Here is a 16,848-nt window from a genome sequence, read left to right as displayed (position 1 = left end):
TGTTTTTGCTGAATGAGAAAACTTTTCATGCCACACTATGTAGGGGTTCTGTTATGGATATTCTGAGATTTTATTAGTACTCTATATGGTATATAAGTGTATGTAAAGATCGTCAGAATCCAATTCCGAACACTTTGATTTTTCCCGGAAATCCACTAGATACGGAAAGAATTGAGAAAAAGGTAACAGGATAAAAAGGATTTAAATTAAAGGATTATAGGAGAGGATCATAAAAGGAATATAATATATTGAGAAAGGTTAAGGGAACCTAAGTAATAAGATCCCGGGTATGATCCCTCAAACGATAAACGCGAACGAAAGATAAGCGAACCGTAAAACAAATAAGTGACCAAGAGACAAGCTTGTACAAGAAGCCAGGGGTTGTGACATCATCAAACCACAGGGTGTGGACAAGTGGGAGCATTATGACATGTGCAAGGTGACATAGGCATGACAAAAAAGGAAGGAGGTGTGGTGGCTTTGTAACCACACAAATTCAAGGGCAACAAGGTAATTAACTAAATCAAACACAAAAACAAGCCAACCAAGCCAAGCAAAATCATTTTTCATCAAAATCAAAAAGCAACCAAGGCATGGTTCATCTTTGCTCTCGGCTTTTTACTATTCAAAAGAGCAAGAAATTCAAAATCAAAGATCCAAGCTTCCTAAATTGGTGAGTTAATTCCCTAATCATCTTCATGCTTAGTTAGGGCTATATCATGAGTTTAAGCCATCAATTCCTTCTCCATCTTCTTCATTTAATCAAAGAATAAGACCATGAATTGTGTTTTCAAGTTTTTAACTTGAAGTTTTTCTTGTTTTCCTTGAAGATCCAAGCATTCCTAAGACTTCTCAAAGCTTCTTAAGGCTTCCTAGCTCCTCCCACCACTTCAAGGAAGGTATACCATCTCCAAACCCTAGATTCCTATATATTATAAGATGATTTTGATTAGTAGGGTGCTATTGTAGCTTGTTGTTGTGATTTAGAGTTTGGGATTTGAAATGGTAGTGAAATGGAATGGTGAATGTTGTGGTTTTGATTAAAAGGACTTAAGTATGATTAAAGTTAAGCTTAGGCATAAGTATGAATGATTAAATTGAATTGGTTGGGGTTGTTATGATGTGATAAGGATGGATGTTGGTTGTATGTTGGATTGGAGGTTGATTTGGGATGGTTTTGAATGGTTTAAAATATTGGAAATCGCGTAAACATAGCCGTCGTAACGTCCGATTTTCTTTAGACTGTTTTTGTGCATAACATTAGGACCCGAGAACCCCCTGCTAAATTATGACAATTGCCATTTCTAGATAGCTCATGTTACGAGCTTCGTTTTGATATGTAGTTCGTTCGATTCCGATGCACGGTTTAGGAGAAACGACCGTTTCAAGTAACGGCGTTTCGCGAACGAAACTTTTCCCCTCGCCTTACTTTGAAACATAGGTTAAAGACCAAAAAGGGTTAATTAATGTATGAAACATTATGGTAAGTGTGTTAGGCAGTTGGTAAGACACTCGCGAAGGAATCGCTTTAAAACTCGTAAAGGTTAAATTATTAAAAATGGTGGAGCCGAGGGTACTCGAGTGACTTAAGCGAGCCAGTAAGCGCAAAACAAGCGTTAGAGTCTAAGTTAGTTAAAGTATAGATTTACAAGTGACTTTGGTTTAATTCCAACTTACTTGTTGCTTATAGGTTACCAGACTCGTCCAGAGCCATTCGTAACCCCCAAGTCGCTCAGGCAAGTTTTCTACCAGTTATAACTGTTGTTGTGATGTATATAGGTATTTGCATTATCTTGCGATAGATGCATGTTGGTTAATTAGCAAATGTTGCAATATATTGAAGCATGCTGCTATGGTATATATATATGCATGCCTGTTTCGTATTCTTTCCATATATAATTGTTGATTCAGTTGATAATACCTATGCTAGGGGATAGCGGTAATTTGCATATACCCTTAGTATAGGGACCCAAAGGTGAAAATATTTTCTAAAACCGGGAGTCGAGGATCCCGAGTAGATTTTGTATATATGGATATAAATATATATAAATATATATATACTTATATATATATATATATGGTTATAGTTTTCAAAACTATTAATCGAATAAGGTATTCGATAACTTTATTTTATTAATGAATATTATTCGAAGGCGTATGACTCCTTTATATTAAATGAATATTATTTTGAATATTCATTCGAGGACTTATGACTCCTTTTATTTTATTATCTGAATATTATTGGAATATTCATTCGAGGGATTATGACTCAGTTTATATTATGTAATGAATATTTTTAAATATTCATTTGAGGATCTATGACTCCGATTATTTGCTGAGATATATTCTTTATTTTATTAAAGAATAAGGTGTCAATAATCAAACTTATTTTCGATTATTCAAATAAAGATAGTACTTTCATATAAGTATATCTTTGGTTATTTAATACTCATTTCAAGTATAAGTTTTAAAACTTCTACTTCAATTATTTTTTTATAAAGATTATTCTTTATGGGAATATTATTTAAATAATAATATTCAGTCATTTTCTAAATATTCTGGGGACTGATTTACTTCATTAAATCAGCTTCACTCCAAACATTCTTAAAAATGTTTTACGAGTCTTCTAAATGATTTTTAAAAGTTAGAGCGGATCCCAAAACTCATTTTTATATTTAAGAGCCTCCTTTCGAAGGGGATTTAAATACTCGCTCAAAACCTGAGGGATCCGGCTCTGTGGTGTGTTTTATATTCGCAACAAGGTTGCTGTCTTGATAAAAGAGTTTTTGATTACTTACCCAATATTCGGGAAGTAAAATTCTTGGAACAAGTTAATCCATTAACAGGCATCGCCTGGGAAATATCGGTGAGTTTTCCTTTCCAACTAGATACGACTTCTTGGTGGAGCCGTATCAACAAGTTCTACTTGGGGAAAGGGGGAACGAGCTTTACGTTTCAGAGTCATGGATTTCATCTGAACTAGGAGTGGCGTAATTGGCCGAGTAGCGCCGGCCCAACTTTATTATATTGGCCCAAATGGCCTGGAAGTTCCGCTAAAGCGGTCCATTCCTTAGGAGTTCAGTGTTCGGTTGACAAGTAAATCCGACAGGTTCTCCTCTACATGTAGAAAATGGTGGGGTTGTACTACTACGACTGATCATCGTAAGTGGTCTTCCTGGCGCGGCAAACTCCCGTAATGAGTTCATCATCCAATTGGATAATTTCTGCAACACTACCCAGAGCACTTCGATAGAAAGGCTACGGTTGGGCGATTGTTGGGTGTTGGCAGGGTCAAGTTTTCAAAATGATGTTTACATCAAATGAAGTATCTCATAACTTCATTTTATTTTGATAATATTTTAAAGATTGAATCTATTCAAATCTTGTCTTGTAGTCTCATCTATGTGATGAACCTTTGAAACTGATTATAACTTGAACGGGGGTAGTTCAAGTAGTATTTGGGAAAGATATAAGTATTCTGGGGTATCTTGTAACTTCATCTTTTAAACTTATATCTAGTTAATGATTGTCTTATGAATGACAAAGATTTTCGGAAAAACGTTGAGACAAGGTTAGATATATGAGATCACCTTGCAACGATATTTTTTTATATACAGTTATACACTGGAACTCTGTGTGTATTAGGCATGGAAGAGGACTTCCCATATTTTGAAAAGTATATATGTATATATATATATTGAATATTTTGCGACTTCATCGCATTAAGATATCAACTTGGTTCATTTCTTTTGACCAAGACTTTCATGAGTACTATGAGAAGGCTCATATATTGTTAATCATTATACATATTATTTTGGTGGTCTTGCTGCTCACCCTTGCTTTATTTCTTCATCACACAACAACAGTTAGGAAAGATGGCCAGACTCCAGCAGACCCAGCGCAAGCGCGTGGGAAGCGTCCCGCGTCTTCCCGTTGATGTTGTAGCTGCTATAGCTGCAGAGGTAGATCTATTGTAGATCAGACCATCTACTTTTGAGAATCAATTATGTATAATTATAACTTGTGGCAGATAATGGCAATTAACTGTAAATTTATCAAGTAATCATTTTGGGTTGTAATAACTTTTAAATTGTGGATTCAAAGACTTGTACTTATTTAAATTTCATCTCTGAGACTATAACGGGTTGTGGTGTGTGTTAGTGTGGGGTCACAGCATAAGGTTATTTATTATTAATTAAGTGAAGTGATATTGTGGAAAGAAAGACCGTGACAACCCGGATCCCCGACCCCGGATCTGGGGGTGTTACATCTACCTAAAAGCTTGTCCTCATCAGCTTTTGGAAGAGGAAAATCCACCTCTTTTAGAGGATTCTTTGTAGAGTCCTTATTGGATCTGTTGTTGGGCTTGAGAACCATAGGTTGCAGATCTTTGGAAGAAGTTTCTCCATCCTTATGCCTCCCTACTGGCTTGAGTTCCATAATAATTGATTCCACTTTTGTGCTATGCTTCACAGATTGTGATTGAGAAGTTGTAGAACCAAATATTAGTTGCATCTTTTCATCAATCTTCTTCCTTTGCTCTTTGACTTGCAATTCAGCTGCTGCTATCTGGATTAGATCAATTCCATCTAGCTTTTCTTTGACTTGAATAGTTGGAGAAGTTGTGATGATAGGAACTAGCACTTGAGAAATCTGAACTGTTGTAGATGGCTCTCCTTCCCCTTCCCCTTTATTCTCCCCCTTTTTGTTATCATCAAGGGTAGGGGTCAAGCCTTGTGCTTGTGCCAGCTGCATGAGTAGATTTGTTTGAGTTTGTTGATTCTGAAGAATGGTGACCATAGAGTCTACAATGATTTGAACCCTATCTTCCAGTCTGGCCAGCCTCTTGTCAGCATCAGATGCTTTCCTCAGTCTCCCCAACAAATCTTGTATAGTACCATAGGGTATAACTGAATCCAATTTCTCAGCATTGTAGGATTTCAGGTCAGCAATGTCCAGCTTGAGCTCATCCACACTTAGATTTTGCTGGTAATGCTGCAACTGCAAGAGATGCAGAGATTCCAGATGAGCTTGAAGAATTGCCTTGGTACCAGCATCCTGAGTCTCCTGAAGGGCCTGCTGAATTGTCATGACTTGTCTGACCAAGGTGACACCAAATTCTCCTGGTGTTGATGGTTTTGCCCATGCCCATGCAGGAAGATCAGGAACAGAACTTGGGCCTGCTACTCCCCCTAAGTTCATGCTCTCATTCAAAGAATTAGAGTCATCATCATTATAATTTACTCCAAATTCTTCAGATGGCTCACCAGCTTGAGAAGGCAGCCTGTTGACAGCAGCTTTATCTCTGAGAAGAGATTCTGAAGTGTGTACAATGTGTAGTGTCTGTTCTGCCTCCACATTGCCCTGTGCAGCCAATAATTGATAGGCTGAAACAGGGTGAGTAAAAGTGTCAGCATCCAAGGAAATGTTATCAATGACAGCTTTGTAATGTTGATGAAATTGTCTTTCCTTATCTGCATCATCCACTTTCATTAACTCACTAGCAATGGCTGGATCCACCCTTATAGCTTCTGTACCTGCCTTTCTCTCAATTTCTCTCTGTTCTTGCATCAGGGGCTCCCCCTGGCTCACACACACCCTCACACCCTCACCTTCTAAGGTGGCACTCCTCTCACTCACTTTTGCCATGCTGGAAGAAATAGCATGCATTTGGTGACTCTCAACCTCTCCTTTTGCCTGGGAGCAACCTAGCCTCTCACTCAAAAGATCACTCCCTTCCCTCAAACCTAAAAGTGATTGTACAGTTGCCATGTCCTCTACAGTTGGAATTGTTTCTGTTAAGTGTGTAGAGGCCATCAACGGATAGGGAGTATCCGTTGAAGTAGAAACTGATGGTATCAACGGATAACTGCTGTTAAGCTTATCCGTTGAAGAACAACCACTTGTCAACGGATGAGAGATATCCGTTGAAGAAGGAAAAGATGTAGATATAGAAAGTGACATAATTGTTGAATCTGTGTGGATTGATTTTAAGTGAGGTAACACAGAATCTTCAACTACATCTGAAAGAATTGGCTGATGATCCAACAAATCATCTAAAAGATGATGATCATCAGGTTTTGAGTGGGGCTCCTCCCTGAGTTTTAATGAGGGAGAATCAGGAATTGATGTGAATATCATATCCACATCCAGAGAGGGTATTGGAGAGTTTGATGAATGGTGTGTTTCTATATTGAGAGAATGGGGCTGTGATTCCACATTTGCTGGAATCACATCAAGCTGAATTTGAGAAGGCACAGATACTGGTGGATGTATCTGTGCTGTGTGTGTCCCTTGTGTGGAAACTAGGGTTTTGGCCTTCTTTTTCCTTGAAAAGGCTTTAAATGGTGAATGTGTGGCTTCAGTGTCCCTCCCTCTTTTGTTCTGTGTCCCTGGTTGGGGACTATTTTCAATAGTTACATCCTTTTGGGAGGATGCAACTAGGGATGTGCTGGACTCCTTTTGAACCACCACAGTCTTTTGAGAGACTGTGGCTTGGCTGGTTTGGGTACCACTCACCTCTCCCACCTTATCCTGGGGGCTTTTTGATGTTCACCCCTCCCCTCACCACTCACACCCTGTTCACTCCCTTCAGGGTTTATGGTAGTTGTTACAACTGTTGTCTTTTGAGAAACAACAGAGGTAGGTTTCTTTGACTTGACTTTGGAAACTTTAGATTTGGTGGCTTTGGTAGGAGCCTGTTTGGACAAAGACACAGGTTCCATAGCCACACTAGAAGGCAAAGAAACATTGGGGTTAGAAATAGTAGGAGTTATAGAAATATTTACCTCACTTACCTGTGGTGCATTCATGATTGGCAAGTATACCAATGGCACCTGGCTGTTGAGGTTCATTCTCAAAAGGTCTGCAAGGACCCTTTTCTCTTGTGCCCAGCATTTGAGTTTATTATTCTCATTGGATATAACCAAACCTTCAGCAACATGGTTAGCCAATAACATAAAGAATCTAGCATAGTAGATGTTATGTGGTCTATTAGCTTTGTTACCTAATCTGGAACCTAATTCTAGCATAACACAATTGATAAAATTAAAGTACCTATCAGAAACTAGCATATAGAGCATATTAACAAGAGATGAAGTGATAGCATCAAAATTGCTAATCTTCCCAGAGAAAACCTTAATAAAGGCATCTCCAAGAAAACTCCATTCTTTCCTAAGGCCTTTCCTTCTAATACTACCTAAACTAGCAGAATCAAAAGCATAGCCTATGGAATCTAGCATAGCAGAGACATCTTGATCAGTGTGTGGTGTCATGGCATTATTCTCAGGCAACTTAAAGCAAGATTGTATATCATCACAATTAATGCAATAGTCCTTACCTTTGAGAGAGAAGGCAATAGTCATATCTGTGGAGTTGAACTCTGCAGTTGTCCAAATCTCCTCAATCACCTCACAGTAGATGGTTGGGGCTTCCAGCATTGCATAGCTTAGTTTGCAGTTTTTGATGAAGTCCATCATCTTGTGATAATCAGAATGGGCTTCATTCTTTTCAACCAAGGCTATGAAATTATTCTTTTCATAAACAAATCCTGTTTGAGACATAATTTTGACTACTGGTGCCATTGTTGTGAGTAGAGGTTGCAGAGAAAAACTTGAGAATTTAGAGAGAAAGAGAATAAGAATTGCAAGAAAGCGTAAAGGGAGAATAAGAGTTCAATTGGGATTTTATACTTTCTTGAATTAAAACGTAAATAAAATGATTGAATGATAATTTTAAGTAAGTTACAGCCGTTCAAGAATAAATAAAACTGTAGAAATTCTGAAAACTACCTTAAATACAATTACATACAACACTGTATATCTGTATCAACGGTTGAGTAAAAGAATCAACGGCTGAGACTCACTTATAGTAACTGACGTGACACTTCAACGGATAAGGGAAATAGTTATCCGTTGATGAACAACACCATTTTATCCGTTGAAGGATAAAATTACCAGAAATGTATTTGTCTTTCAACGGATAATAAACATCCGTTGATAGAACAATTTTGGCTTTCAACGGATAGAGAATATCCGTTGATAGGATAAGTCTTAATTAAAGCCAACTTTGTTCTTGTAGCAAATTTCATTTCAGGCTTCAAGACAGATTATATAGATGACATAGATTATGAATAATTAAGCATACCTAACTCACTTACTAATCTTGTGAATGTTGATTCATCAAGTGGCTTGGTAAATATGTCTGCAGTCTGCTTTTCACTTGGAACAAAATGAAGTTCCACTGTACTTTTCATCACATGTTCCCTAATGAAGTGGTACTTGATATCAATGTGCTTGGTTCTTGAGTGCTGCACTGGATTTTCAGTAATGGCAATGGCACTTGTGTTGTCACAGAATATTGGAATTTTGTCAACAGTCAGACCATAGTCAAATAGTTGATTCCTCATCCATAGTATCTGTGCACAGCAACTACCAGCAGCAATGTACTCAGCTTCAGCTGTTGATGTGGAAACAGAATTCTGCTTCTTGCTGAACCATGATACAGGCTTGTTCCCTAGAAATTGACAGGTGCCTGTTGTGCTTTTCCTTTCTATTTTGCAACCTGCATAATCTGCATCTGAGTAGCCAATTAGATCAAAACCAGACTCTCTAGGGTACCAAATTCCTAGATTTGGAGTCCCCTTGAGATATCTGAAAATTCTTTTAATAGCCACTAAGTGAGATTCTTTAGGGTCAGCTTGAAATCTAGCACAGAGACATGTAGAAAACATTATATCAGGTCTACTAGCAGTTAAATATAAAAGTGAGCCAACCATGCCTCTATAACTTGTAATATCCACAGACTTTTCAGCCTTGTTTAATTCAAGCTTAGTGGCAGTGGCCATGGGAGTTTTTACAGGTGAACAATCCATTACGTCAAACTTGTTTAAAAGATCATAAATATATTTAGTTTGACTAATGAAAATTCCACCACTAACTTGTTTAACTTGTAAACCAAGAAAGTAAGTTAGCTCTCCCATCATGCTCATTTCATATTTACTTTGCATTAATTTAGCAAACTTTTTACAAAGCTTATCATCTGTAGATCCAAATATAATATCATCTACATAAATTTGTACAAGTATCTTAGAGCCATTAACATTTCTAAAGAAGAGAGTTTTGTCAACAGTACCTCTTGTGAAGTGATTATCTAGAAGGAACTTTGACAAAGTCTCATACCAGGCTCTAGGTGCTTGCTTTAGTCCATAGAGTGCTTTCAACAGATAATACACATGGTCTGGAAAATTTGGATCTTCAAAACCTGGAAGTTGGCTTACATAAACTTCTTCCTCCAATTCCCCATTTAGAAATGCATTCTTGACATCCATCTGATAGACTTTGAAATTGGCATTAGCTGCATAGGCTAGAAAGATTCTGATGGCTTCAAGTCTGGCAACTGGAGCAAATATTTCATCAAAATCTATTCCCTCTTGTTGAGAATAGCCTTTAGCAACCAATCTGGCTTTATTCCTTATGACAATGCCATTTTCATCCTTCTTGTTTCTGAATACCCATTTTGTGTCAATAGAATTCTTGTTCTTTGGCTTGGGTACCAGCTTCCATACTTTATTCCTCTCAAATTGGTTTAGCTCCTCTTGCATTGCTAAAATCCAATCTGGATCCAATATAGCTTCTTCCACTCGCTTAGGTTCCTCCTGTGATAGAAAGCTACTATACAGACATTCATCTTGAGTATCCCTTCTAGTTTGCACTTTTGATGTAGCATCACCAATGATCAGTTCAAAAGGGTGATTCTTGGTCCATTTCCTTTGAGGTGGTAGATTAGCCCTAAATGAGGTTGCCTCAGTATTATCATGATGTGAGATAGAATGTTGATTTGTTGAAACTCCCCCTGAGTTGCTGATCCTTTGAAAGGAATTGGGAGCTCTATCAACTGATGAAGTGAATTGATTATCCGTTGACAGACTGTGATCAACGGATGCTTCATTATGAACTTCAACGGATGATGCACTTTGTCTTTCGACGGATGCTGCATTGCTTCTTTCAACGGAAGCTGAATTATGACTTTCAACGGATGCAGCATTCTGTGCATTATCCAAAGGCAGATTCTGAATTCTTCTTGAGATGCCTTCTTTATCATTCTCATCTTCACTATCATCATAGTATATCTCAATGTTGTCAAATTTGAGTCCTTCATGATGTCCCTCATCTGTTAGTCCATCAATCTTTTTATCATCAAACACAACATGTACAGATTCCATGACAATGTTGGTTCTTAGATTGTAGACCCTATATGATTTTCCAGCAGAATAACCAACAAATATTCCTTCATCATCCTTTGCATCAAACTTCCCTTTGTGATCAGATTGATTCCTTAAGATGTAGCATTTACAACCAAAGACATGTAGAAAGTTTAAAGTTGGTTTTCTTCTCTTGAATAATTGATAGGGAGTCATGCATTTTGCCTGATTGATTAGAGAAATATTCTGAGTGTAACATGCACAGTTAACAGCCTCAGCCCAAAAATAAGTTGGGAGTTTTGACTCTTCAAGCATTGTCCTTGCAGCTTCAATTAGTGATCTGTTCTTCCTTTCCACCACACCATTTTGTTGTGGAGTTCTTGGAGCTGAGAACTCATGCATGATCCCACTTTCTTCACAGAACAACTTCATGGTTGAATTCTTGAACTCAGTTCCATTGTCACTCCTAATATTCCTTACTTTAAAATCAGGATGATTGTTGACTTGCTTGATATGATTGATGATGATTTCACTAGCTTCATCCTTTGATCTAAGAAAATAAACCCATGAAAACTTTGAGAAATCATCTACAATCACTAGGCAGTATCTTTTCCTTGAAATCGACAATTCATTGACTGGTCCAAAAAGATCCATGTGTAGAAGTTGTAGTGGTTCATCAATTGCAGATTCAAGCTTCTTACTGAATGATACTTTCTTTTGCTTTCCTTTCTGACAAGCATCACACAGTCCATCCCTTGTGAATTCCACTAGAGGCATTCCTCTAATTAAGTCCTTTTTGACTAGATCATTCATTGTCTTGAAATTCAAATAGGACAGCTTCTTGTGCCATAGCCAACTTTCAACTGGACTTGCTTTGCTGAGAAGACAAGTAATGGATTCTGCATCTGTAGAGTTGAAATCAGCTAAGTACACATTCCCTTTTCTAACTCCAGTTAGAACCACTTTATTGTCCTTTTTACTTGTGACAATACAGGCTTCAGAATTGAAGGAAACAGTATTCCCTCTATCACATAGTTGACTGATGCTCAATAAATTGTGTTTGAGACCATCAACCAATGCAACTTCATCAATGATGACATTTTCTTTTGAAATCAAGCCATATCCCATAGTGAATCCTTTGCTGTCATCTCCAAAGGTTATGCTAGGGCCAGCTCTCTCCTTAAACTCTGTGAGCAGGGTGAAATCTCCTGTCATGTGTCTTGAACAACCACTGTCCAAGTACCATAGATTCCTTCTTTGTCCCTGCACACAACAAAATCAATCAAGTTGATTTTGGTACCCAAGTTTCCTTGGGTCCAGCCTTGTTAGTCTTTTTCCTAGACTTCATTCCTCCTGCATCTTTTGACTTAGGTAACTTTGGGTCAACCTTGGTCTCAGATGTGGTTGGTTGAAGTGTAGGGTTAGTCACAGAATCATTTAACACATTTGATTGAATTTGATAAGGCATAGGTTGTGCAAACATGTTATTCCACATAGGCATATTGTATGGCATTTGAGGCATACTAAATGCAGTAAAATAAGGATTGTTAATATATGGCATGTTTGCAAAATGTGCATGGGGATTCTGGTGAGACATAACAGGCATAGCATGCAGAGGTGACATAGACATGTTAGGCATGGAGGGATTTGAAGGCATGGGAGCATTTTTAATAGATTTGCAATTATCAGATAGGTGATTAACACTTTTACAATACACACAGCTTTTTCTAGGAGCATACCTATCAGGTGTGTAATTGTTATGTTTATTAATCCCTACCTTCCCATTTCTTTTAGATTTTCTTTTAGTTTCCTTCTTATCCTCAACCAACTTAAGCCTATCTTTTAGCTGATCTAAAGTCATGTGTCCTATATTCACCTTACTGACATCTCTGGATGTGCTAGCTCCTTCTTTGACAAAGTTCTTGAGAGTTGAATCATTCTTTTTATTGAGACTTTTATTTTTAAAAGAACTTGCCTGTTTTAATTGATGAGCCTTCAACGGATGCTCCTTTTCTTCCTTCAACAGATAACTTTCATCATCCGTTGATTCCACATCCGTTGACAATCCATCAATTAATTCTAACTCCTTTTTGTTTTTCTTCCAGGCATCCTCACAGAATGATTCAATTCCCTGAACCTTTGCAATCTGAACACTAACATCCCTAGATGTTTTCCAAGCCTTGATTACCTCTTGCTCACTTTCTAACTGTGTAGAAAGAATTTCTACTTTCTTAACAGCTTCTGCTAGTTCACTCTCAACAGTCAAGCATTTAAGTTTTATCTTTTCAAGCTCAATTACCTGATCCTCTAACACAACATTCCTATCACTTAAAAACACATTATTCTCCTTGATCCTAATGTTTTCTTTTGCTAGTGATTTAAGGGAAACACGCAAATGATATAATTCATTGGTCATATCATTTATGGCTTCATTGCATTCATGTTTAGAAAGCTGAGAGAGATCAGTAGTAATTACCTGGTTGCTTGATGAACTAGTTTCATTTTCATCAAAATTAGCCATCAGGGCTAGGTTGACATATTCCACATCATCATCTTCATTTACCCCATCTGCTGCCCAATCATCTTGAGTGAGAAAAGCTCTTTCCTTTTGTTTGAGCAAAACAAAATACTTCTTTTTGTAATCAACTTGCTCAAATTTCTTTTTCTCAGAATTTGGCTTCCTACACTCACTTGCAAAGTGTCCACTAATGCCACAGTTGTAACATTTGAACTTTGATTTGTCCACTATGTTTTTGTTTGGCTTAGTGAACTTTATGTTTTTCCTGAACTTCATTTTTGCAAACCTCCTGGACAGAAAGGCCAAATGTTCTTCAATATCATCAGATTCATCCTGACTGGAATTGTCTTCATCCTCAGCAACTTGCTCTTTACCCTTGCTTGATTCTGATTTGCTTGTGCCAATTTTGAGACTTGGCATTGTCTTCTCCTCATTCCTGGCTTCCATCTTCTCACTGTCAGCTACAAGAGCAATTGTTCCTCCTTTTCTCTTTCCCTTTTCCAACAGCTCATCCTGCTCCATTTCAAGTTCATAAGTCTTCAGAATTCCATATAGTCTTTCAAGTGTGAAGTTCTTATAATCTTGAGAATTTCTCAAAGAGACAGTCATGGGCTTCCATTCCTTTGGCAGAGACCTAAGAAATTTTAAGTTGGAATCCTTGACTTGGTACACTCTACCATACAGCTTCAATCCATTCAACAGTTTCTGAAACCTGTTGAAGGTATCATTTAATGATTCACCTTCTTCACAGTGAAAATATTCATACTATTGAATAAGAAGCTGCATCTTGTTCTCTCTGACCTGCTCAGTACCTTCACAGATGATTTGTACAGTATCCCAAACTTCCTTTGCAGTTTGGCTATTGATGACATTGTCAAACATATCTTGATCTAAGCCATTAAACAAAATGTTCATAGCTCTCTTATCCTTGCGGATTTCTTCCATGTCTTCAATAGTCCATTCTGCTTTTGGCTTGGGAATGGACTGTCCAACAGCAACTGTTGCAGTAGCAGCTGTGGCTACTTTGTGAGGGATGTGAGGACCATTTTCAATACAGTTGATGTAGCTTTCATCTTGAGAAAGAAGATGTAAATGCATCTTTACTTTCTAGTGATGATAATTATCTTTTTCCAGGACTGGGATCTTTACACCAATATCCTTCCTACTCATGATGGTAGCAGGAGGATTCTTCTGTGCACTCATGATGTTAGAAGAATAGATCTTTAAACTCTTTATATGTTAAGAGCTCGCTCTGATACCAATTGTTATTCCCAGTGGACTAACAATGAGATTTACAGAAGGGGGGTTGAATGTAAATCTCAAAACTTTTTCAAGTTTTGAGCAGTTTCTAAGGCTAAGTGTTTGAGTGATCAAATGTGTGTGAATTGCTTGAAGCTGATACAGATAGATATATATTCAAACACAAATATAATGAGCACAAAGAACTTAAAAACTTTTCTGGTGGATTTGTTGTTCCACCAGAGATGTGTTATTTCAGAAAATCTGTGATTCAAAGAATTAAATCACAGCTGCTTCCTAGTACAAACTAGATGATTTTCTCTTTTGATATTTCTAAAAAGCTCAGGAAAATTCATATCTAATTACTAGCTGCTACTTGGTTTATATATCACCAAGTTTACAAGTGAAGACAAACTGTAAAATACAATTGAAAAGATTCTTCACATGTTTCTTTTTCATTTCTCTATCCAATGCAATCTAGGATAATCTGTAAATCTTTGAATACTTCCTTGTTTGCATCAGAATGGAAATGCTGCATTTTCTTGATTCCTCCTAGAGGCTTCCACATTCCAGTATGTCTCTGTCAACCCATGTGCCTCTGTCAGCTTGTGAATTGTCACTATCAACTGCTAATGAACTAAGCATCCGTTGAAGCTTTCATCCGTTGATGCCTTATCCGTTGAGGCTTTATCCGTTGAAGCTTTATCCGTTGATGCATTATCAGTTGAAGTCTTTATCCGTTGAAGCACTTATCCGTTGATGGATATTATCCGTTGAAGCAATAGAGACATCCGTTGAAGCTTTGTTTCTTATCCGTTGAAGGTCTTCAATATTCGTTGACACTTCTTCACTTATACAAAATTACAAGGCATGAAATATTTACAATTAGCCCTCCTATTTGTACATCCATTAGTAGTCAACATGACTGATTATTTCCTAACAACATCTAAGAATTACAGCTTGAAACCAGAGAGTGAAATGTGCTACAATACTAAACTTATTGCTAAGTACAGCTACTCCTTCAACGGATAGCCAAGATGATCTTATCCGTTGAGGCTACAAACACTAGATTTCTACTTAAGTATTTTACTTAACTCATCATCAAACTAATACACATATTCCTAACACATTCCAAGTTCATTTACCAATCTTATAAAAGTAGCTTCACATAGTAGTTTTGTGAAGATATCTGCTAGCTGTTGATCTGTTGGAACAAAATGCAATTCCACTGTACCTTCATCCACATGTTCCCTTATGAAATGGTACCTAATGCTGATGTGCTTTGTCATTGAGTGTTGAACTGGATTACCTGTCATAGCAATAGCACTTTAATTATCACAGTAAATAGGGATTTTAGAAAATTCTAACCCATAATCCACTAACTGATTCTTCATCCAAAGAATCTGTGCACAGCAGCTTCCTGCAGCAATATATTCTGCTTCTACAGTTGATGTGGAAATTGACTTTTGTTTCTTGCTAAACCAAGAAACCAATCTGCCTCCAAGAAATTGGCAGCTTCCACTAGTGCTTTTCCTGTCTATTTTGCATCCTGCAAAATCTGCATCTGAGTAACCAATTAGCTTAAAATCTGATTCCCTAGGATACCACAATCCCAGATCAGCTGTACCCTTAAGGTACTTGAAAATTCTTTTCATAGCTATTAAATGAGGTTCTCTTGGATCATCCTGAAATCTGGCACAAAGACAGGTAGCATACATGATATCAAGTCCACTTGCAGTTAGATAGAGTAGTGATCCAATCATACCTCTGTAGTTAGTAATATCTACTGATGTACCAGTATCCTTATCTAACTTGGTTGCAGTGGCTATGGGAGTGGATGCAGTTGAACAATCTTGCATTCCAAATTTCTTCAATAAATTTCTGGTGTACTTGGATTGACAGATAAAAGTGCCTTCTTCAATTTGCTTGACTTGAAGGCCCAGAAAATAGCTGAGTTCTCCGATCATACTCATTTGATATCTTGACTGCATTAGCTTTGCAAACTTCTCACACAGTTTGGAATTAGTAGAACCAAATATGATATCATCAACATATATCTGTACCAGAAGTAAGTCCTTTCCATGGTTGAGATAGAATAAAGTCTTGTCAATTGTGCCTCTGTGAAATCCACTTTCCAGAAGGAATTGAGCTAATGTTTCATACCATGCTCTTGGAGTTTGCTTAAGGCCATAAAGTGCTTTGTCAAGCCTATAGACATGATTGGGAATTTTAGTATCTACAAAGCCTGGTGGTTGTTCAACATATACCTCTTCTTCCAATTCTCCATTGAGAAAAGCACTTTTCACATCCATTTGAAAGACTTTAAACTTCTTGTGAGCAGCATAAGCCAAAGAGATCCTTATGGCTTCTAATCTAGCAACTAGTGCAAATGTTTCATCATAATCAATACCCTCATATTGAGAGTAGCATTTAGCAACCAGTCTTGCTTTATTCCTTGTAATTATGCCATCACTGTCAGTTTTATTTCTGAAGATCCATTTGTACCAACAACTGATCTGTTCTTTGGTCTTGACACTAGGGTCCAGACTTTATTTCTTTCAAATTCATTTAACTCTTCCTGCATTGCTTGCACCCAATCAGCATCTTGAAGAGCTTCTTCCACTTTCTTTGGTTCAGTCTGAGATAGAAAGGAATGATAGAGACATTCATTTAAAGTTGCAGTTCTAGTTCTAACACCTGCTTCAGGATCTCCAATGATTAAATCTGGTGTGTGTGCTTTAGTCCACTTCCTTGCATATGGAAGTTGATATCTAGAACTAGATCCTCCCCCATGATCCATGTTATCTCCATCAGCATTTTCTGATGCTCCCCCTGTAGTTATGCTCTCTGAGACTTCAGAATTTGAGTTTGATTTTTCAGGAGTTGAAGA

This window comes from Apium graveolens, chromosome 6, assembly GCF_009905375.1.
Source record: "Apium graveolens cultivar Ventura chromosome 6, ASM990537v1, whole genome shotgun sequence".
Lineage (NCBI taxonomy): Eukaryota > Viridiplantae > Streptophyta > Magnoliopsida > Apiales > Apiaceae > Apium > Apium graveolens.
Note: the sequence above shows the minus strand (reverse complement) of the source record.